This window comes from Canis lupus, chromosome 1 (assembly GCF_003254725.2).
Source record: "Canis lupus dingo isolate Sandy chromosome 1, ASM325472v2, whole genome shotgun sequence".
Classification (NCBI taxonomy): domain Eukaryota; kingdom Metazoa; phylum Chordata; class Mammalia; order Carnivora; family Canidae; genus Canis; species Canis lupus.
This window is the reverse complement of record NC_064243.1, coordinates 25,138,687-25,166,477: the sequence shown is the minus strand read 5'-3', so window position 1 is coordinate 25,166,477 and position 27,791 is coordinate 25,138,687. Positions and strand designations below refer to the sequence as shown.

The window sequence follows — 27,791 nt, the reverse complement described above, 5'->3', positions numbered from 1 at the left end:
TTTTTTTTTATTTTTTTAAAATTTTTTTATTTATTTATGATAGGCACACAGTGAGAGAGAGAGAGGCAGAGACACAGGCAGAGGGAGAAGCAGGCTCCATGCACCGGGAGCCTGACGTGGGATTCGATCCCGGGTCTCCAGGATCGCGCCCTGGGCCAAAGGCAGGCGCCAAACCGCTGCGCCACCCAGGGATCCCTGATATCTGATTAATTAAAGAAAAAACCTACAATTGACAAGATACACTTATAGACACTCTTAAATCTACTTAAAATTTTGAAATCTTAAGCTGAGCAGTATCTACATTTTGCTCACACATAATTGTCCTCATGATTGTGCTGCTAACAAATATTAGTTATTGGAAAATTATTGTAAAAATTACTTTATGAAGCTTATTTTCCACAAAAATATGCAGATCTTTCCATAATTTTCACAGTGTTGGTTCTATTTAAGTGAGCATGATTTATTTATCTATCGTATATGTCATTTAATTTACATAAAAATTACTGAAGTAGTATGTTTGTTGAAACTATATTCAAATAACAGAGGAGCATATAAAGTAAAAAGAAGAAACAGCAATTCCCTTTTCCCTAAAATCAGGAATTCATACTGATCTGCTTTTTCAATGGCTGTATAATATTCCAGAGTGTGAATATAACATAATCTGTCTGATAATTCCATTATTGATTACCAATAGTTATTCATGATCCTAAAAGATCTATAGTGAACATATTTCATGCATGATTGTTTGTTTCCACTGGATTTCTACAAGAGCCTACAACTGAACCAAAGACTATAAAAAATTTTACATTTTATTATTTATTACCAAATTTCTCTCAAAAAGGGCACCCCCGGTGGCACAGCAGTTTAGTGCCGCCTGCAGCCCAGGGCATGATCCTGGAGATCCTGGATCGAGTCCCACGTCAGGCTCTCTGCATGGAGCCTGCTTCTCCCTCTGCGTGTGTCTCTGCCTCTCATTCTCTCTCTGTGTCTCTATGAAGAAAGAAAGAAAGAAAGAAAGAAAGAAAGAAAGAAAGAAAGAAAGAAAGAAGAAAGAAAGAAAATCTTTAAAAAAATTTTCTCTCAAAAAAATCCGTAATAAAATTAATACTCCCACCAACTCTGTGTGTGTGTGCCTGTTTCCCTACCAATGTTAGAAATTATCCATCTTTTAAAGTAGTTAGAATATATAAAACATTGTTTCCAACTGAAAATTCTTTTAATGTTATTTTACTCCACGATGTCAGTAATTATTTCTAAAAGCTAAAATTTTTAAGTATTAATTATTATCACTCTTTCATGCTCTTTTATCATTCTTGTTATTTTATTTCTATATAGGATCAGTATGTACTCATCCTATTTTCAGTCATTGCCTGTAGAAGTCTACTTCTTAGGATCTATATCTCTATCTTTATATCTGTCTTTTTGTATTTTGACTCAAGCATTAAATTTAATGGCTGAATCCATACAATAATCAACTAGTGAATTTGGAATCTCCCATTGCCAAGACAACAGTACATTTATCATTGGTAATCTCAGATTCCACTAAAAATTGTCTTTAATAAAAAGCTCACCGCACTATAAATGGCTTCTGCAAAAAAGTACTAGAGATTATTCATTATAATACCTGCTATATTACTTATTCGAGTTTCATTTTATGGAAATATAGTAACACTGCAAATATTTTCACAAATTGACCAAATATATATTATTTATTCTTGAGCAATGTAATGGTAATAAGTATCCTTTGAGACAAGGAGGATACCAGATTTATATGAGTAGTTAATAATTGAGTATTTATAAGTATTTAATAATTGACTATAAATCCAGAATGTATCATTGCATCATTTCAGTCTGTTAATGACTTTTAAAAATGGCACTTAAAGAATTTCTCCAATACAGGATAGGAGAAGTAACTGACAGCAAGAAATTACATGACTGTAAATGGAAATTATTCCAACTCCAAATGCCTCTAGGAAACATAATTTTCACTCCAATATTTGAAAATAACTAATTTTCAGTAGGAAGTTGACAACATAAACCTTAATTTTGGTAACTTTCATTGGATACTTTTTAAAAACTAACCTTTATTTTGGTGATAATTCACAAGCAGTTGTAAGGGATAACACAGAGATCCCGTGACCTTTTATCCAGTTTTCCCCAAATTATAACATCTTGCAAAACTGTAGTACATTATCACAACAAAGATATTGATGTGGCTATATTAAAGATGCATCATATTGAATACAATGAACCAAAACCTTTGGGATGTAACAAAAGTGATTCTGAGAGAGAAGTTGAGAGCAAGATAGGCTACCTCAAGAAGCAAGAAAAATCTCAAATATAAAACCTAACCTTATACCTAAAGGAGCTAGAAAGGAAGAACAAACAAAACCCCAAACCAGCAGAAGGAAGCAGAATAATAAAGGTTAGAGCAGAAATAAATGATATAGAAACTAAAAAAAAAAAAACCCAATAGAACAAATCAGTGAAACTAGGATCTGGTTCTTGGATGAGATCAACCAAATTGATAAACCTCTAACTAGACACATAAAAAACAATAATAAAATAAATAAATAACTGACTCAAATAAACAGTCAAAAATGAAAGAGAAGTAAAAACCAACATCACAGAAATACAAATAATTGTATTTTTGTATATTATATAGAGAATATAATTGTATATTGAGAATATTATTAAAATTGTATGCCAACAAACTGGACAATCTAAGAGAAATGGAAAAATGCCTAGAAATATAACCTACCAAAATTGAAGCTGGAAGAAATAGAAAATTTGAACAGACTGATTACCAGCAATGAAATTGAATCAATAGTCAATAATCAAAAAATTCCCAACAAACTAAAATCCAGAACCACATGGCTTCATAGTGATGTTCTACCAACATTTTAAAAAGTTGATATCTATTAATATCTATTCTATCTATTCTTTTCAAACTATTCCAAAAAATGCAAGAGGAAAGGAAACTTCCAACTTCATTCTATGAGGCGAGTGTTATTCTAATACCAAAACCAGATAAAGATACCATAAAAAAGAGAACTATAGGCCAATATCTCTGATATAGATGTAAAAATCCTCAACAAAGTACTAGCAAACAGAATCCAACAATACAGTAAAAAAATAATTTACTACAATCAAGCGGGATTTATTCCTAGGAGGCAAGGGTGGTTCAATATTCACAAATCAATCAATGTGATCCATCACATCAATAAGAGAAAGAATAAAAAACCATATGATCATTTCAACAGATGCAGAAAAAGTGTTTGATAAAGTACAACATCCATTAATGATTAAAAAAAAACCCTCAACAAAGTAGGCCTAGAGGGAACATAATTCAACATAATAAAAACTTTATATAAAAACCCCACAGTTTTTCAATGGGGGAACACACACATCATATTCAAAGGGGGAAAGACTGAGAACTTTTCCCCTAAGGCCAGAAGCAAGCAAAGATGTCCACTCTCATCACTTATGCAACATAGTACTGGAAGTCCTAGCCATAGCAATTAGACAAGAGAAAGAAAGAAAAGGCATGCAAATTGTTAAGGAAGATGTAAAACTTGCACTATTTGCAGATGATGTGATGCTACACATAGAAAACACTAAAGACTCCACCAAAAAGTCACAGGATACAAAAGTAGTAAAATTTCGATATAAAATCAATATACAGAAATCTGTTGTATTTCTATGCACTAATAATGGAGCAGCAGAGAGAGAAATCAAGAAAACAATCCCATTTACAATTGTACTGAAAGTAATAAAATACCTAGGAATAAATGCAACCAAAGAGATGAAAGATCTGTACTATGAAACTATAAAACACAGATGAAAGAAATTGAAGATGATACAAAGAAATGGAAAGACATTCCATGCTCATGGGTTACAAGAATAAATATTGTTAAAATGAGCAATCTAAAGATTTAATACAATCCATATCAAAATACCAACACCATTTTTCACAGAAGTAGGAGAAACAATCCTACAATTTGTGTGAAACCATATAAGACCATGAATGGACAAAAGAATCTTGAAAAATAAAAACAAAACTGAAGGCATCACAATTCCAGACTTCAAGTTATATTACAAAGCTTTAATGGTCAAAACAGTATAGTAATAGTGAAAGGGAATAGAAGGGAAGAGAGAAGAAATGGGTAGGAAATATCAGAAAGGGAGACAGAACATGAAGACTCCTGACTCTGAGAAACGAACTAAGGGTGGTGGAAGGGGAGGGGGGCAAGGGGTGGGGGGTAATGGGTGATGGGCACTGAGGGGGGCACTTGACAGGATGAGCACTGGGTGTTATTCTTTATGTTGGCAAATTGAACACCAAGAAAAAATAAATTTATTATTTTAAAAAAACAGTATAGTACTGGCAAAAATAGACACACAGATCAATGGAACAGAATAGAAAACCCAGAAATAAACTCATAATTATATGGTCAATTAATCTTCAACAAAGGAGGCCAGAATATGCAATGGGAAAAAGTCTCTTCAACAAATGGTCTTGGGAAAACTCAACAGCTACGTGCAGAAGAATGAAACTGGACCACTTTCTTCCACCCAAACACAAGATTAAAGACCTATTATGAGACCTGAAACCACAAAAATCTTAGAAGAAAGCGCAGGCAATAATTTCTCTGACATTGGCTGTAGCAACATTTTTCTAGATCTGTCTCTTAAGGCAAGAGAAATAAAAGCAAAAATTAACCACAGGGACTACAAAAAAAGAAAAGTTTTCTGTACAGCAAAGAATAACAAACAATGAAACCAGAAGACAACCTGTGGAATGGGAGAAGATGTTTGTAAGGGACATATCTGATAAAGGGTTAGTATCCAAAATATATAAAGAACTTACACAACTCAACATCTGAAAAACAAATAATCCAATTTAAAAATAGAAGACTTGAACAGACATTTCTCCAAAAGACATACAGACGGCCAACAGATACATGAAAAAATGCTCATCACTTACCATCAGGGAAATACAAATCAAAACTACAATGAGATATCACCTCACACCAGTCACAATAGCTAAAATCAATAAGAAATAACAGGTATTGGCAATGATGTGGAAAAAGGGGAACCCTTTTGCACTATTGGTGGGAACAAAAAAATGATGCAGCCATTATGGAAAACAGTACAGAAGTTTATCAAAAAATTAAAAATGGAACTGCCTTATGATCCAGCATTTGGACCACTTGGTATTTACCCAAAGAATACAAAAATACTAATTCAAAGAGATATATGCACTCCGATGTTCATAGCAGCATTATCTATATATTACAGATTAAAATTATAAATTTTAATTCTAAATTATAGAAACAGCCCAAGTGTCCACTGACTGATGAATGGATGGAGAAGATGTGGTGTGTATATACAATGGAATATAACTCAGCCATAAAAAAGAATGAAATATTGCCATTTGCAATAATGTGGATGGAGCTGGAGAGTATAATGCTAAGTGAAATAAGTCAGAGAAAGACAAATACCATATGATTTTAAGAAACAAAACAATGAGCAAAAGGAAAAAAAAGAGAGAAGGCAAACCAAGAAACAGACTCTTAACTACAGAGAACAGACTGAGGGCTACCAGAGGGGAGGTGGGTGGAAGAATGGGTGAGATAAGTGACTGGGATAAAGGAGGCACTTTTGATGAGCACCAAGTGTTGTATGGAAATGCTGAATCATTCTATTGTACACCTGAAATTAATATTACACATATGTTAACTAACTGGAATGTAAACTTAAAAAAACTTAATAAACAAAAAAAGAAACAGGATTTATGATTAAAAAAAGAGATGCAGCACATTTCCATCACCACAAACATCTCTCATTTTGCCTTTGTATAAGGCACCTACCTCTATCTTCTTTCCCTCCCAGTTATTTGTAACTCCTGGGAACTACTAATCTATTCTCCATTTCTAAGTTTTGGTATTTTAAGAATATTATATAATGAAACTATATAGTGTGTTACCTTTTGATATTGGCATTTTTTATTTTTTTTAATTTTTATTTATTTATGATAGTCACACAGAGAGAGAGAGAGAGAGAGAGGCAGAGACATAGGCAGAGGGAGAAGCAGGCTCCATGCACCGGGAGCCCGACGTGGGATTCGATCCCGGGTCTCCAGGATCGCGCCCTGGGCCAAAGGCAGGCGCCAAACCGCTGCGCCACCCAGGGATCCCAGATATTGGCATTTTTAAAATGTAATATAATTCTTTGAAGATTCATCCAAGTTATGTGCCTCAATAGTGAATTCTTTGTTATTGTGGAGTTACATTTGATGATATGAATATACCAGTGTTTTTAATCATTCATCCATTAAACAATATCTATCTGCTCCCATCCCGGTTGATATTACATATGCTGCTCCTATTAATGTTTGTGTGCATAATTTTTGTGTGAACATAGGTTTTTATTTTTCTGGAGTAAATGACCAGGAGTATAATTGCTGGGCTGTATGGCGGTTACATGTTTGGTTTTTAAGAAACCAAAGAACTGTTTTCCAGAATAGCTAGAACATTTTAGGTTCCCATCAGTAACCTATAAGTGATGATCTAGTTTCTCCACATTCTTACAAGCATTTGGGTTGTCACTATTTTCTTTTGGTCATTTTGATAAGTATGTAGTACTATCTCGTTGAGATTTTAATTTGCATTTCCCTAATGGCTAATGTCGTTAAGAATCCTTTCAAGTGCGTAAGTGCTATCTGTGCATCCTGTCCAGTGAAATGTTTTTGTCTGTTTTCTAATGGAGTTGTTCGTGTACTAATTTTTTAGTTTTCCTATATTCTAGATACTCATCTCTTGTTGGATATGTGGTTTGAACTTTTTTTTTTTTTTTTACTCTCTGGCTTGTTTTGAGCATCTAAACAAGGTCTTTCGCTGAGCCAAAAGGTGTGCCTAGTCTTAGATCCCTAAAATTTTCTCTTTTCCCTTGTTTCTTTCTAAAAGTATTGTAGCTCTACATTTTACCATTAAACCCATGATCCATTTTGATTTATAATATAGGTGTGATGAAGCTGAAGTTCATTTTTTCCCCTATGGACATCCAATCACTCCAGTACCATTTATTGAAAAAGTTATTTTGCCTCCATTGCATTACTTTTGCCTCCTCATTAAAAAGGAGTTGGGTATAATTGTGTGAGTCTATTGCTGGATTCTTTATTCTATTGCATTGCTCTATGTGTGTATTCCTCTGGCACCATCACACAATCTTCATTATTGCCACTATATAGTAAGTCTTGAAATCAGGAAGAGGAGTTCCTTTCACTTATTCTTTTAAAAAACTGTTTTTGTTCCTTTTCCTTTCCATATGTTTTAGAATAATCATTCCCTAGCTATACAAAAACTTTCCCGGGATTCTTATAGAAATTGTGTTAAACCTGGATGGGAATTTGGGGGAAATTGGCATCTTTATTATGTTTAATTTTGATGTCTGTGCATTCATTGTTAGTATGCAGAATTAAAATCAGCTTTTTTTAAACAAAAAAAAAATTATTGCATCATTTCCTACCTGCAGCTGCTGCCACTGCTGCTGCCACCACTGACCCACTGATCCTGCTGACTGTGCCTGACACAGTGGGAGACCTACAATTAACTTTTATATGCCAGTCTTCTAGCCTGCAATCTTGCTAAACTCACTTATCAAGTCTAGGACTTTTTATAGATTCCTTGGGATTTTCTACAGAGGCAATCATATCATCTACAAATACGGCCAGTTTTATTTTTTCCTTTATAATATTTGTGTGTTTTTAAAAATATTTTAATTTTTTAGAGCAGTTTTAGTTTCACAAAAAAATTGAAAGGAACGCACAGAGATTTCTCTTAGACCCCCTGCCCACACACATGCATTGCCTCACCCATTATCAACATTCCTTACCTTTATTACACTAGATGAGTCTACACAATGACACATCATTTTCACCCCCAAATCCACAGTTTATCTTAGGGCTCACTCTTGGTGTTATACAGTCTATTGATTTGTGTAAAGTGTGTAATGACTTGCATCCGCTATTATAGTAGCATACAGAGTATTTTCACTGCCCTAAAAATCCTCTGTGTACTGTTCATTCATCTGTCTATCCTCCAACCCCTGCGACTACTGACTCTTTTACCATCTCCCTCATTAGTTATTTACAGGATGTCATAGAGTTGGAATCATACAGATGCAGTGTTTTCAGAGTGGCTTCTTTCACTTAGTAATAGGCATTTAAGCTTCCTCTGTCTTCTCATGGTTTGTTTTTTTTTTTTTTCTTCTTCTCATGGTTTGAAAGCTCATTTCTTTTTAGATTTGAATAATATCCTATTATTTGGATATACCACAGTTTATTTAACCATTCACCTCCTTAAGGACATCTTGGTTGCTTCCAAGTTTGAGCAATTATAAATAAATCTGTGTACAGTTTTTGTGTGCACATAAATTTTCAACTCTTTGGGTAAATACCAAAGAGGGCAATTGCTGTACTATATGATAAGAGTATGTTTAGTTTTGTAACAAACTGCCAAACTGTCTCCTAAAGTGGCTGTGCCCATTCATTCTCATCAGCAATGAGTGAGAAATTCTGTGGTCCCACATCCTCACCAGCATTTATGTTAGCATTCCTGATTTTGACCATTCCACTTGATGTGTAGTAGTATCTCATAGTTTTAATTAGCACTTCCCTGATGACATAATATGGAGCAAATTTTCATATACTTATTTGATATCTGTATATCTTCCTTGGCAATGTGTCTGCTAAGATCTTTGACTCATTTTTTAATTGGGTTATTTGTTTTTTTGCCATTGAGTGTTAAGAGTTCTTTGTATATTTTGGGTAACAGTTATCAGATGTGTCTTTGCAAATATTTTCTCTCAGTCTGTACTATCTTGTGCAGAGCAGTTTTTAATTTTGATGAAGCTCAGTTTTTCAATGATTGTTTTCGGGGATCATGTCTTTGATGTTGTACTTAAACCATACCCAAGATCATCTAGATTTTCTCCTATGTTATCTTCTAGGAGTTTTATAGTTTTGCACTTTACATTTATGTCAATAATCCATTTTTTGAGTTAATTTTTGTGAAGTGTGTAAGGCTTGTGTCTAGACTCATTTTTTTTGCAATGTGGATGTCCAGTTGTTCTACCACATTTATTGAAAAGACTATCTTTGCTTCATTGTATTGCCTTTGTTTCTTTGTCAAAGATCCTTTGACCCTATTTATGTGGGTCTACTTCTGAGTGCTCTATACTGTTCCATTGGTCTATTTGTCTGTTCTTTCATAATACCACTCTGTCTTAATTGCCATAGTTTTATATAAGTCTTGAAGTCAGGTAGTGTCCACCCTCTTACTTGTTCTTTAATATTATATTCGTTCTTCTGGATTTTTTGTTTCTCTATAGAAACTTTAGAACCACTTTATTGCTATCTACAAAATAATTCTCTGACGTTTTGGTTGGGATTGCACTGAATCTATAGGTCAGTTGGGAAGAACTGACATCTCAACAATATTGAGTTCACAAACATGGATTATCTCCCCACTTATTTCTTTTATTATTATTATTATTTAATTCATCAGAGTTTTGTAATTTTCCTCATTTTGCACATATTTTATTAGCATTATACTGAAGTATTTCACTTTGGAGGGTATAATGATCTCTTTGGTTTTTATCTCCTTTTCTTGTCATATGGCATTGACTGGCATTACTATTTGAATAAGAGCAATGAGAGCAGACCTCCTTGGATTGTTCCTGATCTTAGGTGGAAAGCATTCAGTGTTTCATCATTAAGTCTATCTTTGCTGTGGGGTTTTTATTTTTGTTTTTGAAAATGCTCTTTATCAATATTGAGGGATTTCCCCTCTATTCCTAATTTTCTGGGAGGTTTTTTTTTTATCATGAATGAATATTGAATTTTTGTCAAATGAATTTTATGTACCAACTGATTGGTACATATGATTTTTGTTCTCTAGCCTGTTCTTTATGGTGGATTACATTACTGATTTTCAAATAGTAAACTAGCCTTACGTCCCAGAAATAAACCCTGCTTTGTTGTGGCATATAATTCTTTTTATATAGTGTTAAATACTATTCGGTAATATTTTGTTAAGGATTTTTGCTTTTATATTAATGAGGGTTATTCTGTACTTTTCACTTTAGTACTATCTTTTTCTTGTTTTGGTATCAGGGCAATATTAGCCTCATAAAACTAACTGGGAAATGTTTTCTCCTATTTTTTTTGAAAATGGTGTGTATAATGGATGTTACTTTTTCTTTAAATACCTATAATTAGTTTTTAAATTATGAATTCAATTCCCTCAATTGTTCTAGTGCTATTACAATTATTCTCATTATCTATTTCATATTGAGTGAGTTATGGTAGCTTGTGCTTTTTGAAGATTTGCTCTATTTATTCTAAGTTATCAAACTTATGTGGGTTGATTATTGATTTGAAATATCTCCTCTCTCCTAATATAAACATTCAGTGACATATAAATTACCCCCCTCAGAACTGCATTAGCTATGTCCCACAAACTTTGATATGTTGTATTTTAATTTTCATTCAAATATATATATTAATTAATAAATAATTATTTATTAAATATATATATTTAATTTTCCTTAGACTTTCTTTTTAACCCATAGTTACAATTGTGTTGTTTAGTTTCCAAATGGTTAGAGGTTTTCCTGTTATCTTTTTGCTATTGGTATCTAGTTTGATTCCAATGTGATTCAAGACTACACTTCATACAATTTCAATTATTTTGTTGTAGTTTTTGTTACTGTCCAGGATATACTCTATTTCAGCAAAGTTTCATGGATCTCTGAGAAGAATGTGTATTCTGCAGGTTTTGGGGGAGTTTTCTACAAATTAAAGCCATTGGGTTCATGGTGGTGTTGAGTACTTCCACATCTGTGCTGATTTTCTGTCTGGCTGTTCTATCAATTATTGAGAGAAGGATGTTGAAATACTCAACTACAACTGTGGACTTATTTATTTCTCTCTCCAATTCTATAAGTTTTTGCTTCCCATATTTTGCTGCTCTGTTCTTTGATGCATATACATTTAGGATTGGTAGGTATTTTCAGTGAATTGACATTTTAACATTTTGTATTGTTTCTCCGTGTATCTGGTAATTTTATTTGCTTTAGTTTTAGCTTCCTTTGACACCATTATGGCAGGTGAAGTGTGGGCATTACCCCATTACTACTAGATGTATTTCTGGTTTCTATTTTATGCATATACATTTAGGATTGGTAGGTATTTTCAGTGAATTGACATTTTAACATTTTGTATTGTTTCTCCGTGTATCTGGTAATTTTATTTGCTTTAGTTTTAGCTTCCTTTGACACCATTATGGCAGGTGAAGTGTGGGCATTACCCCATTACTACTAGATGTATTTCTGGTTTCTATTTTAGCCTCTGTTGACTCCTAAAAAGAGAAGGCTCTCCTTATTACTGCTAGATGTGGGTGAGAATTCAGACTCCCCACTAAGCATCCTCTGATACCACCCTGCTTATAGAGAAAGGAGTGTATCCTACTGCCCCGCATGTGACACCAGAGAGTAGGGAGATGGCTTCATTACTGCTGGATGGTGGTGAAAATCCTGAAGCTTCACTAGGCTTTCTCTGACCTTACCACAATGTTGGGGGGTACTCCTCATAGCCTGTTGACGGTGGAAGTCTAGAATACCCTGTCAGCATTCAGTGTCATGGTGAAGGTGGGGCCAAATTATTTTCCTGTGGTATTTAGCTAAAGTAAAGAAGATATTTTCTTTCTAGCTAGACCATCCTATTCCTGGTTCTTTAGCTAAGGAGAATAGGCTTTTGTTGGGGCTTTTTTGGTCCATATCCACCTGTGTTTCTGAGTTACCAGTTTCTTTAGCTCCAAGTTTCAGATATATAAGGCAAAAATAAAACACAGGGAACTCACCACTGTGCCATTTCTTGGGTTCAGAGTCCCTAGTCAGTCTGTCTTCTCTCATCTTTCAGTCTTCCTATGTTTGTTTTGGATATAATAATCAGGATTTGTAGTTGTCCACAGCAAGAGGAATAAGGAAAAATATGTCTACATCATCTTCTCCTCCCACTGACAATTTTAATTGAACACCTACCTACCTCCATAAGCATTTGCACTCAAAGAGATAGTTTGAAATCAGCTCCATCACCTGTATTACTTCAGTATAAAATGATCGCTCTCTATATATGCTTGGATGTAAAAAATAAGGAAAATAAATAAAAAGCACTGGGATTTTTTTTCTTGCCTTCTCAAACTTCATTCCCATCCACCTGCTAATAGTACCCCAGTTTTACTATGGAGATCTGTGCTTTCTAAGAGATGTGGTAAGCCCATTACCCAAGCTAGGTCAATCAGTATGTATAATACAGAATGTTAGAAACTTTAATAAGACCCAATAAAGCAATAATATTTGTCTCTACCTAAAATTTTTTTCACTAGCCTCATTCACCTAATATAAAGTCTATAGTCATCTTGAATAAAACCCATCTGAACATTTAGATTGAGTGATGACCATGGCTTTGTAGGATATCCACCAGTATTCACTTGAAAATGCCAGGTTTCCACACGGATTTTATATCCATAAGAATGTTTACTGCTAGAAAATTGATCTTCTCCTTGAAAAAACTCCACCAGACCAGTCAAGACAAATGTGCTCTTAAAACACTTATGGCAGTTGGTCTGCCTTAAAAGGCACAGGCTACAATTTTACAGACAAACCACTGTCAGAATTCCCTCCTGGATAATTTAAATAGGTAGATTGTTCATGAGACTTGCACATAATTTGCACTATGTTGCAGGGGAATGTTTGTGGTCCCCTGTAGACTATTTTATAACATTTTTCAAAAAACTTCTAAGAAATCATATACACAGAAGTTATTAGTTGAAGATACTAGAAGACATCAGCCTTTGATTACAAGGAAAAGTGTTTCTGGTGAAATACAGTAAAGAATAGAAATATATATAACCTCTAATGGATTGAAGGGACATTCTACAGTTCATACTGAAAGCTGGATATGTCAGTTGAAAATAGGAACCAGGGTATATATTAGAGTAAAACATTCTAGGAGTTTTCATGGTTTTCTTTTATTTTAGAGCCAAGTTGACTGAGTATAATGATATAAAAAGTTGGGCTGAGAGAAAATATTCTCTGCTTTTTGATAAATAATTTTGCATGAAGTATTTACTAAGATTAATACCTACTAGAGCCTGAGGATTTAAAGCAATATCTAAGAGTTAAATAAATGGGCCTTTGCATGAGACAACCTAGCACACAGAAACGAATAAAAGCAATGGTTCATAACTCACATTTGTTTTCATTTTTCTGTCAGTACCACATTTTCCCCCTTTTAAAAAATTCAGTTTCAATTTACCAACATATAGTATAACACACAGTGCTTATCCCATCAAGTGCCCTCCTCAGTGCCTGTCACCCAGTCACTCCATCCCTCCTCCCTCTTCCTCTTCTGCAACCTTTTGTTTCCCAGAGTTAGGGATCTCTCATGGTTTGTCTTCCTCTCTAGTTTTTCTCTACTCAGTTTCCCTCCTTTCCCTTTCCCTTATAGGGAAAATAAAATAGTCCCTTTCACTATTTCTTATATTCCACATATGAGTAAATTGTCCTTCTCCTATTGACCTACTTCACTCAGCATAATACCCTCCAGTTCCATCCACGTTGAAGCAAATGGTGGGTATTCATCCTTTCTGATGGCTGAGTATATATACAATATTCCATTGTTTATATAGACCATATCTTCTCTACCCACTCATGTGTCAATGGACATCATGGTTCCTTCCACAGTTTGGCTATTGTGGACATTGCTGCTGTGAACATTGGGGTGCAGATGTCCCGGTGTTTCACTGCATCTGCATTTTGGGGGTAAACGCCCAGTAGTGCAATTGCTGGGTTATAGGGTAGGTCTATTTTAAACTTCTTGAGGAATATCCACACTGATTTCCAGAGTGGCTGTGTCAGTACTACATTAAGCAGCAATCACCTTAAACCTTGGCAGATCCAGGCATTTTGGGGTCATCAAGACAAACATTTGCATCTGAAATGTCACTTCAATGTGAAAAATGTGATTTGTATGACATCTGTCAATATGAATACATTTCTAAACAGCTATCTGGTTCCTATATAATGTAAGCAGAATAGAAAATACATTCTCTATGGATCACCAGAATAAGACATGAATGAAATACAATTTCAGTATAATAGTATTTTTGTACTATAAATTTTCCAGTATAAACTCTTCATGACTGATTCTGACAGAATCAGAGCTCAGCTTCCTGGAAACTTGTTCTGCCTTAACACACTGCCCTTTCAAAATAAATACATATGTCAATAATACAGAAATTAAAATCATAAGAATACTCACAGTATCATTAAGTTTAGAAAAGTGACAGGTTTTTTAAAAGCTCCATACTCTCTAAACAAAAAGATAAAGACTATTAACAGTTTATGTGTTTTCTTTTTTTAAAAGATTTTATTTATTTATTTGTGAGAGACGAGAGAGAGAGAGATACAGAGACAGAGAGAGACAGAGACACAGGCAGAAGGAGAAGCATGCTTCATGCAGGGAGCCTGATGTGGGACTCGATCCCAGGTCTCCAGGATCAGGCCCTGGCAGCACTAAACCTCTGAGTCCCCGGGGCTGCCCAGTTTGTGTGTTTTCATCTGATTTATTCTTCTATTCTAGCTTTAAAAGAAGTCATAGTTGTACTAATGTAGCATCATATAATTTTAGAGCTTACTTTTCCATTTAGTTTTATAATAAACACATACCATAGTTTCAAAACTTTTATAAATATGTCTGGGTGGTGTTTCATTGAATTGGATGTTCCATAGCTTAGAAAATGATTTCTTTTTTTGGCCTAATTTTGGAGTAAAGTCCTCCATATTTAAATACTTTGCACTGATGCCTGAAAATAAAATCATTTTGCCTTTCATTTCTTGTGATTTTAGGAGTGCAGTGTTCATTCTAGTTAACTCAATCTTTTTCAAGAAGAATCTTAAGAAGAAAATCTCAATGGCAAAGTGTGAACAAACAAAAGAACTGCCAATAATGGGAAAAGAGCTATCCGTATGATGTTGTAATTCTCAGAGCCAAGGAATAAGTCTTGGATATTTTGGGATTGGTTTGTCCAAATATCGGATGTGAAGAAGTCTTCAGGTTCACATTTTTCCTGGATTAGCCAGTCTTTGACTCTTTATCCTTATATAGAAATGGCTGGACAGGTCATATTTTAAAAAGAAATGAAGAAAATTTTTTTCAGGCCAAATCAAATTTTATGTTTCTGTTTCTCCCAAATTATTTTCAGATGCAAGAAAAAGCAAACCACACAGAACTGCACACTGCAGTGAAGTTGGAATGCATGTCTTCATCAGAAGGGAGGGAACAAACTTTGGATAATTCAACCACAAAATATGTGAACCACAAACAAGTGTAAACACACAGGTAGACACCACACACACACACACACACACACACACACACACACACTAACACTGGTCGGCCCATTTCCCAGGGAATTTTCATCAATGTAGTTTTTTTTGTTTTTTTTTTTAAGCTGACTAACATCCAAGTAAAAGTATAGAACAATTTCATATCTCTTTTCATGTTTAAATGCTTGGCTTTACAAATATTATGAATATATAAAAGACAAAACAAAACCTAAAAAATAAAAAAAATACAATCCATGGAATTCAGTTTCTTATGAGCAGGCCATCCATAGCTGATTAAAATTAAAAATAAGTTACTATGCCTCAAATCTTCCTCTAGGACTCAGACCCCAAATCTTTCCCTAAAATATAGGTATTTTTAGTACAAATTATCTTTTTTCCCCTCTGTCATTGAGGTTCATTTATGTAGAGAACAAAATAAAGTTAGGGATTAAAGACACTCATGGGTTAACTTTTCCTTGGGTGCAAACAAGTTAAAACTAGGCAATTAAAGCAGAGAGGCCTAATATCAAATAATAGTTTTTTGCCAGTTGCTATACATTTTAAAAAGTACCTAGTTATGCATAAGTTATAGGTTTTTAGCATTATTTTGACCTTTTAATTTTCTCAGATAATTAACATTTGCACTAGGCTATGGAATCTCTTTCAGGCATCTTTACAGTAAAATGAGAAACTCTTTTTGATATCCCAATCTTTTGGGAAAATAGTAATGTCCCACATTTCCTGACTTTGTAGTTATTTTTCAAAGATCTTAAGATATAAGTTTATATGATTTATTCCATACATTTCTTCTTTATTCCTTCATTACATTATGTGTGTCAAGTATGGAATTAAGTTTCAGGGATTTCTACATACGTAACATAGCACATATCCACAAGGGGATTTCATTTGCCTAAAGGTAATAAGGTAATTGAAAAGATGATTGGGCACTTTTATTTTTGAAAATATGGTAGGATAGTGTTTTTCTGAAACACTGCATTCTCTACAAAAACTGAATAAGTTTTTGTAAAATGATACATTTTTGTATTACTTGTCTGAACTGTTGATAAAGACAAGGAAATATTGATGAGCAGATAGTAAGAAGGTATAAATTCAAAGAAGTAGGCAAGTTTCAAAATCAATATTTGTCCAGAGGGCATCTACCATACTTTGTTGCCCACAGTTACATGGGCAAATTAGAGATAAAGCCTGCAGTCTATGCAAGGGGAGATATAAGAACAACAAAAAAAATCCAAAACCAAGAGCCTCCAATGGTGACATCCCAGTAACTGAGAAAGAACATTCTCAGGAGATTGAAGCCATACAAACAACTGTGAATGAGAATCACCAAAATAATTAGACTCTAAGTACTATAGATTTTGAAAAGACATACACTTTTTTTCATACATGAAATTAATATCAGTTACATGTTTTGAGAAGTAAGGTTCAAGATTATCCAAAAAGACAAGAAATTTTTCAAAAATCACTAGATAGCTGTAAAAAAATGAAAAAATGAATTTGAAAATAAAGGTTTTACAAGAAAATGTACAGAGACAGAGATTAAAAATATGAAATATAGTTAAGCAAGACAGGAGATAAAGAAAGTAATTGAAGTTTCAGATGGAGAAAGAGTGATAGAGACGGGAAGAATGTAAACAAGGAAACATTCAAAGTGTTAATAATTTAAAATTTTTCTAAAGTCTGGTAGATATCAATTTTAGCTTCAGGAAGTCCAAATATAAAAACTCGTCCAGGTATACTGTCAAACATAACACTAAAGACAAAAAGATCTTAAAAGGGAAACAAGATAAAATAACTTCAAAAAAAATAAAAATTAAACCAAAGCAGATCTCTCAATAGTAACACTAGAAGCCAGAATAATATTTTCAAAGCTCTGAAAGTAAATTCAGAAAGCAAAGAAGAAATGTCAGCATAGAATTTTATACTCAGTAAAACTATCTTTTGGTAATAAGGATGAAATGAAACATTACGGGATCCCTGGGTGGCGCGGCGGTTTGGCGCCTGCCTTTGGCCCGGGGCGTGATCCTGGAGACCCGGGATCGAATCCCACATCGGGTTCCGGGTGCATGGAGCCTGCTTCTCCCTCTGCCTGTGTCTCTGCCTCTCTCTCTCTCTCTCTGTGTGACTATCATGAATAAATAAATAAAATCTTTAAAAAAAAAAGAAATGAAACATTACAAAACTTTTTTTGTAATCCAAGGGAAAAATACTTGAATATAGAATACTAAATGTAAGACATAATCCAAATTATAAAAATAATCTCCTACATTTTATTCTTCTTTATAATTTACAACACTCTTTCACATTTCTGTTCTTGCTTGAACCACAGATATGTGGTGATGCTCTTACCCCAAATAAAAGGTTATATTTTTTCAAAGTATGAAAAACAAGTTTTATCAATTAACTTTAAAATGACAAAACCTTATGTAATCAATCCAGCTGACTTGGAAAATATTGAAAAACGTGTAGAGGGGAAGAAATCAAAATCATCCATGTCTCATTCCTCAAAGATAACCACTGTTAATATTTTGCTCCAAAATCTTTCTGTAATATTCCACACAGGTGTCTTTTCATAGTGTACTTTTCACTTGAAAATAGATCACAAGGGAAGAGTAGGGTCCCCGAGTCACCTGTCCCCACTAAATTACGTAGATAACCTTCAAATCATCCTGAAAATCTACGAATTCGGCCTGAGATTTAAGGAGAAAACAGGTGGAATGCTACAGTGAGAAGAGTTCACGCTTCTATTATCAAGCCCCCCCCTTTTTCCTTTTTTTCTTCTCTCTTTTTTCTTTTTTTCTTTCTTTTTTCTTTTTTCTTTTTCTTTCCTTCTTTCTCTTCTCTCTTTTTCTCCTTTTCCCAATACAACATGTTTTTGGCGACTCTGCACTGAGAAAAATGATGAAAAGGAAAACCTCACCTCAAAAAAAAGAATCAGAAACAGTCCTCTCTCCCACAGAGTTACAAAATTTGGATTACAATTCAATGTCAGAAAGCCAATTCAGAATCACTATTATAAGGCTACTGGTGGCTCTAGAAAAAAAGCATAAAGGACTCAAGACACTTCATGACAGCAGAATTTAGATCTAATCAGGCAGAAATTAAAAATCATTTGAATGAGATGCAATCCAAACTAGAGGTCCTAACGATGAGGGTTAACGAGGTCGAAGAACGAGTGAGTGACATAGAAGACAAGTTGATGGCAAAGAGGGAAACTGAGAAAAAAAAGACAAACAAAAGATCATGAGGATAGATTAAGGGAAATAAGTGACAGCCTGAGGAAGAAAAATCTACGTTTAATTGGGGTTCCTGAGGGCGCCGAAAGGGACAGATGTCCAGAATATGTATTTGAACAAATCATAGCTGAAAACTTTCCTAATCTGGGAAGGGAAACAGGCATTCAGATCCAGGAAATAGAGAGATCCTCCCCTAAAATCAATGAAAACCGCTCAACACCTCGACATTTAATAGTGAAGCTTGTAAATTCCAAAGATAAAGAGAAGATCCTTAGAGCAGCAAGAGACAAGAAATCCCTAACTTATATGGGGAGAAATATCCGATTAACAGCAGGCCTCTCCACAGAGACCTGGCAGGCCAGAAAGGGCTGCCAGGATATATTCAGGGTCCTAAATGAGAAAAACATGCAGCCTAGAATACTTTATCCAGCAAGGCTCTCATTCAGAATAGAAGGAGAGATAAAGAGCTTCCAAGACAGGCAGGAACTGAAAGAATATGTGACCTCCAAACCAGCTCTGCAAGAAATATCAAGGGGGACTCTGTAAAAGAAAGAGGAAGTCCAAGGAAACAATCCACAAAAACAGGGACTGAATAGGTATCATGATGACACTAAACTCTTATCTTTCCATAGTAACTCTGAATGTGAATGTGCTTTATGACCCCATCAAAAGGTGCAGGGTGTCAGACTGGATAAAAAACCAGGACTCATCTATTTGCTGTCTACAGAGACTCATTTTAGATATAAGGACACCTACAGCCTGAAAATAAAAGGTTGGAGAACGATTTACCATTCAAATGGTCCTCAAAAGAAAGCAGGGGTAGCCATCCTTATATCAGATAAACTAAAATTTATCCCGAAGACTGTAGTGAGAGATGAAGAGGGACACTATATCATACTTAAAGGATCTATCCAACAAGAGGACTTAACAATCCTCAATATATATGCCCCGAATGTGGGAGCTGCCAAATATATCAACCAATTAATAACCAAAGTTAAGACATACTTAGATAATAATACACTTATACATGGTGACTTCAATCTAGCTCTTTCTATACTCGATAGGTCTTCTAAGCACAACATCTCCAAAGAAACGAGAGCTTTAAATGATACACTGGACCAGATGGATTTCACAGATATCTACAGAACTTTACGTCCAAACGCAACTGAATACACATTCTTCTCAAGTGCACATGGAACTTTCTCCAGTATAGATCACATACTGGGTCACAAATCAGGTCTGAACAGATACCAAAAGATTAGGATCGTCCCCTGCATATTCTCAGATCATAATTCCTTGAAATTAGAACTAAATCACAACAAGAAGTTTGGAAGGACTTCAAACACGTGGAGGTTAAGGACCATCCTGCTAAAAGATGAAAGGGTCAGCCAGGAAATTAGGAAGAATTAAAAAGATTCATGGAAACTAATGAGAATGAAGATACAACCATTCAAAATCTTTGGGATGTAGCAAAAGCAGTCTACAAGCATCCATCCAAAAACTGAAAAGAACTCAAATACAAAAGCTAACCTTACACCTAAAGGAGCTAGAGAAAAAACAGCAAATAGATCTTACACCCAGCAGAAGAAGAGAGTTAATAAAGATTTGAGCAGAACTCAACAAAATCGAGACCAGAAGAATTGTGGAACATCAACAAAACCAGGAGTTGGTTCTTTGAAAGAATTAATAAGATAGATAAACCATTAGCCAGCCTTATTAAAAAGAAAGGAGAGAAAACTCAAATTAAAACTGGAACTGGAACTGGAAGAAATAGAAAACCTGAACAGGCCAATAACCAGGGAGGAAATTGAAGCAGTCATCACAAACCTCCCAAGACACAAAAGTCCAGGGCCGTATGGCTTCCCTGGGGAATTCTATCAAATGTTTAAATAAGAAACCATACCTATTCTACTAAAGCGGTTCGGAAAGATAGAAAGAGATGGAGTACTTCCAAAGTCGTTCTATGAGGCCAGCATCACCTTAATTCTAAAACCAACAAAGACCCCACCAAAAAGGAGAATTATAGATCAATATCCCTGATGAACATGGATGCAAATATTCTCAACAAGATACTGGCCAATAGGATCCAACAGTACATTAAGAAGATTATTCACCATGACCAAGTAGGATTTATTCCCAGGACGCAAGGCTGGTTCAACACTCATAAAACAATCAATGTGATTCATCATATCAGCAAGAGAAAAAACCAAGAACCATATGATCCTCTCAAAAGATGCAGAGAAAGCACTTGACAAAATACAGCATACATCCCTGATCAAAACTCTTCAGAGTGTGGGGATAGAGGAAATATTCCTCAACATCTTAAAAGCCATCTAAGAAAAGCCCACAGCAAATATCATTCTCAATGGGGAAGCACTGGGAGCCTTTCCCCTAAGATCAGGAACAAGACAGGGATGTCCACTCTCGCAACTGCTATTCAACATATTACTAGAAGTCCTAGACTCAGCAATCAGAAAACAAAAAGACATAAAAGGCATTCAAATTGGCAAAGAAGAAGTCAAACTCTCCCTCTTCACCAATGACATGATACTCTACATAAAAAACCCAAAAGACTCCACCCCAAGATTTCTAGAACTCATACAGCAATTTGGCAGTGTGGCAGGATACAAAATCAATGCCCAGAAGTCAGTGGCATTTCTATACACTAACAATAGACTGAAGAAAGAGAAATTAAGGAGTCAATCCCATTTACAATTGCACCCAAAAGCATAAGATACCTAGGAATAAACCCAACCAAAGAGGTAAAGGATCTATACCCTAAAAACTATAGAACACTTCTGAAAGAAATTGAGGAAGACACAAAGAGATGGAAAAATATTCCATGCTCATGGATTGGCAGAATTAATATTGTGAAAACGCCAATGTTACCCTGGGTAATGTACACATTTAATGCAATCCCTATCAAAATACCATTGACTTTCTTCAAAGAGTTGGAAGAAATTATTTTAAAATTTGTGTGGAATCAGAAAAGACCCTGAATAGCCAGGGAATTTTGAAAAAGAAAACCATAGCTGGGGGCATCACAATGCCAGATTTCAAGTTGTACTACAAAGCTGTGGCCTTCAAGACAGTGTGGTACTGGCACAAAAAGAAACACATAGATCCATGGAACAGAATAAAGAATCCAGAAGTGGACTCTCAAATTTATGGTCAACTAATATTCGACAAAGCAGGAAAGACTATCCACTGGAAAAAAGACAGTCTCTTCAATAAATGGTGCTGGGGAAATTGGACATCCACATGCAGAAGAATGAAATAGACCACTCTCTTGCACCATATACAAAGATAAACTCAAAATGAATGAAAGATCTAAATGTGAGACAAGATTCCATCAAAATCCTAAAGGAGAACACAGGCAACACCCTTTTTGAACTCGGCCACAGTAACTTCTTGCAAGATACATCCTCAAAGGCAAAAGAAACAAAAGCAAAAATGAACTATTGGGACTTCATCAAGATAAGAAGCTTTTGCACAGCAAAGGATACAGTCAACAAAACTAAAAGACAACCTACAGAATGGGAGAAGATACTTGCAAATGACATATCAGATAAAGGGCTAGTTTCCAAGATCTATAAAGAACTTATTAAACTCAACAGCAAAGAAACAAACAATCCAATCATAAAATGGCCAAAAGACATGAACAGAAATCTCACAGAGGAAGACATAGATATGTCCAACAAGCCCATGAGAAAATGCTCCTCATCACTTGACATCAGGGAGATACAAATCAAAACTACAATGAGATACCACCTCACACCAGTGAGAAAAGTAACAAGGCAGGAAACCACAAATGTTGGAGAGGATGCGGAGAAAAGGGAACACTCTTGCACTGTTGGTGGGAATGTGAACTGGTATAGCCACTCTGGAAAACTGTGTGGAGGTTCCTCAAAGAGTTAAAAATAGACCTGCCCTATGACCCAGCAATTGCACTGCTGGGGATTTACCCCAAAGTTACAGATACAATGAAACACTGGGACACCTGCACCCCGATGTTTCTAGCAGCAATGTCCACAATAGCCAAACTGTGGAAGGAGCCTCGGTGTCCATCGAAATATGAATGGATAAAGAAGATGTGGTCTATGTATACAATGAAATATTACTCAGTCATTAGAAATGATAAATACTTACCATTTGCCTCGACATGGATGGAACTGAAGGGTATTATGTTGAGGGAAATAAGTCAATTGGAGAAGGACAAACATTATATGGTCTAATTCATTTGGGGAATATAAATAATAGTGAAAGGGAATAGAGGTGAAGGTAGAAGAAATGGGTAGGAAATATCAGAAAGGGAGACAGAACATGGAAGATGCCTAACTCTGGGAAACGAACTAGGGGTGGTGGAAAGGGAGGAGGGCGGGGGGTGGGGGTGACTGGGTGGCGGGTACTGAGGGGGGCACTTAACGGGATGAGCACTGGGTGTTATTCTGTATGTTGGCAAATTGAACACCAATAAAAAATAAATTTATTATTTAAGAAAAAAGAAAATAGATCACAAGCATAATACTATGCCAATCATTTTTTTCCTATTACATTATTATTTTCTAATGATAGCCTTTATCACATGAATCTTGCTTAATATTTAGAACACTGCTTAGCTACTGTCGTCGTCTGGATTCTTATGTAGAAAATACTTGCTTCCCCCCGTTCTACTGCAGTTGATTTTCTAACACTGTTGGTCAAGCTTGGCCATGGAACTTATTTTGGCCAATAGAAGTTCATGAATTTTATGCAGAGATGTTAATTACGGGTGTCCAAATTGGTTTGGCTCCAATGCTTTGATGACTCACTTTAGATAGCTGCTGGTCCTGTCAGCTTGGGACCCCCTAAAATAAGCACATCTGGAGTGAATCTGAACTCAAACTGGATCTCTGAGTCAAGTACCATTACCACAGAGCAATCCAGTCAAGCCTGGACTAAATCGGCCAATCACAGTTAATCTGCAGACACATAAGCTTTATAATAAATGCTTGCTATTGCAGATATGGAGCTTGAAGATTTTTTTAAATTTATTTTTTATTGGTGTTCAATATGCCATCATATAGAATAACACCCAGTGCTCATCCCGTCAAGTGCCCACCTCAGTGCCCATCACCCAGTCACCCCCACCCCCCACCCACCTCCCCTTCCACCACCCCTAGTTCGTTTCCCACAGTTAGGAGTCTCTCATGTTCTGACTCCCTTTCTGAAAAATAGTGAAAGGGAATAAAGGGGAAAGGAGAAAAAACGAGTGGGAAATATAAGATTTTTTTTTTTTACATGTAGTACTGTATCAACATCTGATGAATACAACGGGAATTGAACATTGAGGTGGTTTTCCAGTTTTGCTTTTATAAATAGTGCTCAATGAACATGTCATACAGCTTTTTTAAAAAGTATAATTATTCCCTTTTCACAGAGGAAGAACTTAGGGTTTGGTGTAAGTGAGTACCAATGGTACACAGCATTAAGTGGCAAAAATATAATATGAATCTGAGTCTATCTGATTCCAAAGCCCAAGTTCTTTGTAAGATACTACATTGCCAGTCACTGAAATTTGTTTACAGTTTGGGATGAATACATATTAAGATAATTCTGGTGTTTCATTTATTTTTTCTTTTTTAAGGATTTTATTTAAATTCAATTAATTAACATATAATGTATTATTAGTTTGAGAGGTAGAGATCAGTGATTCACCAGTCTTATATAATACCCACTGCTCCTTACATCATGTGCCCTCCTTAATGCCCATCACTCAGTTACCCTTTCACCCTGCCCCCATCCCTCCAATGACCCTCAGTTTGTTTCCTATCATTAAGAGTCTCTTATGATTTGTCTCTATCTCTGATTTTGTTGTTTTATTTTTTTCGTCTCTTCCCCTTTGATCCTCTGTTTTGTTTCTTAAATTCCACATATGAAGGCAGCCTGGGTTACTCAGCAGTTTAGTGCTGCCTTCAGCCCAGGGCAGGATCCTGGAGATCCAGGATCGGGTCCCACGTCAGGCTCCCTGCATGGAGCCTGCTTCTCCCTCTGCCTGTGTCTCTGCCTCTCTCTCTGCATCTCTCTGTGTCTGTCATGGATAAATAAATAAAATCTTTTTAAAAAATTCCACATATGAGTGAGATCATATTTTAATTCTTTTTCTCTGATTGACTTATTTCATTCAGCATAATATCTTCTAGTTCCATCCCTGTCATTGCAAATGGAAAGATTTCATTTTTTGATGGCTGAGTAGTATTCCATTGTGTATGTGTATATACATATATACACACCATATCTTCTTTATCTACTCATCTGTTGATGGACATCTGTGCTCTTTCCATAGTTTGACTATTGTGGACATTGTTGCTATAAATATTGAGGTGCAGGTGTCCCTTCAGGTCACTACATTTGTATCTTTGGGGTAAATACCCAGTAATGCAATTGCTGGTTCATAGGATAGCTCTATTTTTAAATTTTTGAGGAACCTCCATACTGTTTTCCTGAGTGGCTGCACCAGCTTACATTCCCAAGTCTGGTGTTTTATAATAGCATAGAATGGCTTTGACTGGCAATGTAGGTATTAAGTGATTTTTGTTTCGCTTTCATTTAAAATTAGTGTACTGAATTCTTGTTACATGAAACACTAAATTCTCTATATCTGTCATTTAAAACAACTTTAATTTGATCCAGTGTTTTTTTTTTCTGAAAGTAGACATTAAATCAGACAATAATTTGTAATGGAAATTGTGGGTTCAATATGAGAATTAGTGCCTTGCTAAAACTTTTGTTTCTTCATTCCCCTCTTTAAAATAGGTTTTGTTTTCTTACTATTCTTGAAGGTTTATTCATATTTTCTTAAACATACACAGTGAGATAATACTTGAAATAATGTGATGGTATTTTTTATTAGAAGTCAGTAATGTTCACATTATTCATAAGGCACAGGATCAAAAGGGAATAATATACATCTTGTGAACAAGTAGACATATAAATTAGTAACTACCAAAAGAACCTCATGCTTCACTTGTGTTTGCTAGGTTAAACATGTTTGATGTTTAAGTGGTCCATTTAGGATTAGGAGTATGTCTATAAATCAAGAGAATACCATTCATTTTTTTATGTTCAGCAAATATCTAATTTGACATCATGAGATCAAAAAGTAAAGTGAATTTTTTAGAATAATTAGAGTAATTCCAATAGGCCAAAAGCATTTTCCTTGTAAGCTCTCTATACAGGAGATACAGATCTTTTTAATTTAAAGAGTTAATTAACTTTTTAATCATAGCTAAAGGGAAAGATCATGGCACTAGGGATCAATTTGCAAATTCAATAATTTCTGTATATGGCCCTTTTGTTGTGTCACTACAAATATGCACATAATATTTTGATTGGCTGGGTTTAGTCACAAAAAGAGAAGTCAAATTAACCTAAGTGAAAAACACAGATCAGCTTTGTCTTTCACAAGCAAAGCTGCCTAAAATAAAAGCTAACAGATCATTTCCAAAATGTAACATTTATTGAAGTGCACACCTAATATCTTTGAGTACATACCCGAAAGACGATGACACAAGAAGGAATGGAATGTAAAATGAGAGACATGACAACATGATCCTAAAAGCTAACAGAGGATGAATTCATTTTTAGTTAAATATTTCAGAGAAAATTAGTCATATATTTTCAGTTGTCTTAAAGGATCATTACAGAGAATAGTGATACTGGGCTATGGTAGTAGTGGAAATGGAGAATAAGGGTGTGATGGAAGGAAATAAGCCTTGTTTAGATGCCATATAGAATCTTGAGAGTGATGAGAGCTAATATAGGAAAAGTAGGTTGAATGTCCATTATGGGTGATTTTTTATATATCTATATATGAGTACAGATATGTATGTGTATCTATCTATATCTATACCTACATCTACTGAGCTGAAATATCTTTCCATATAATGCTCAAAATATAATCATGAAGGCTTATGAACACAGATGTAAGAATATCCTGGGTTTCTTTTTTTCCAGAGCAAAATTGCATTCATGACTTATGCATGTCAATGCTATGACAGAGAATTAATTGGCACCAATGAAATGAGGCATTGTGTCTTGGCATTCAGACTCCTCATATAAACATCTTCCATTAAAAAGTTCAGTTCAAGAGACGCTCCTCCATAATACCTTTATTTACTCTAATGTATTAAAAACATGTGGGGCCAGAATAGGGCTTGCAAATGTATCTAACTCCTCCCCCAAGAAAACTCATGCTGAAGGGTATAGGCCTGTGTGATGATTAACTATTTCTCAGGCCTTAGGAACTGCTTAAAAACCATTGTTTACTCACTGGGCATCCAGGACCATGGATGTCTGTGGCATTTCCCTTCACCCCAGGGATTCTCAGATCTTGGTCTAAGAATTGTTCATAAAATGATGTCATAATGAATGCACTGATGAAGCACTGTCAGCTGCTGCTTGCAAAGATAGGACAAAATCACAGCACTGTCTAATGCTTTCCTGCATTCTCAGAGTCAGTTGTGGATAGTCTCTATCAGCCAGATGTGAACTTAATCCACTGTAGTCAGCTAACTTTGGGATGACTCTACACCTACGTTGCTGACCATAATTATTTCCTGCTGTAGGAACACTACTCTCACTGCATGTGAACCTTGTTTGGATTTCCTGTATTGGCTGCCATGTCAGGTTATAAAACAGTTTTTTTTAAAAGTATGAAATCTGTAAGAGCTCTATAAAAGTAAGATGTTAATTAGCATTCCCCAAATCCTTGTTCTACTGATGTTTATCTAGAGAAAGATTTCTTTTTCAGTATTTATAAAATAGTATTTAAGGTCTCCATTATAGGTGAAAGAAGCTGATTCCCATGGACAATCTAATTTAGCTATAAACCACATGACTAACCACATCCATCCCACTTCATTTAGCACAAACATGGAAGGTAAGAAAAGGTCTACTCCAAGCAACAATAAGCAGATGGTGCTTGCTTCCAAAGTTTCTTCCATCCTTTCTGAATATTGCTCCCATTCCTCCTCCCTCAACAATCAAGTGGCATGGGGGATATATAACAAACAGAGATTTTTTCTTTGGCTCAAAAAAAATTCT

General features: G+C 35.2%; 1 long non-coding RNA gene across 1 annotated transcript; it reads right to left on the bottom strand.

Annotated features, from left to right (window-relative positions):
* Positions 1-196: 196 nt before the first annotated feature.
* Positions 197-27,206, bottom strand: LOC125755560 (uncharacterized). Its single transcript, XR_007412330.1, has 2 exons — positions 27,019-27,206; positions 197-990 (listed from the first exon to the last, which is right to left on the bottom strand). It is a non-coding gene; the product is annotated as an uncharacterized LOC125755560 (long non-coding RNA).
* Positions 27,207-27,791: the final 585 nt, after the last annotated feature.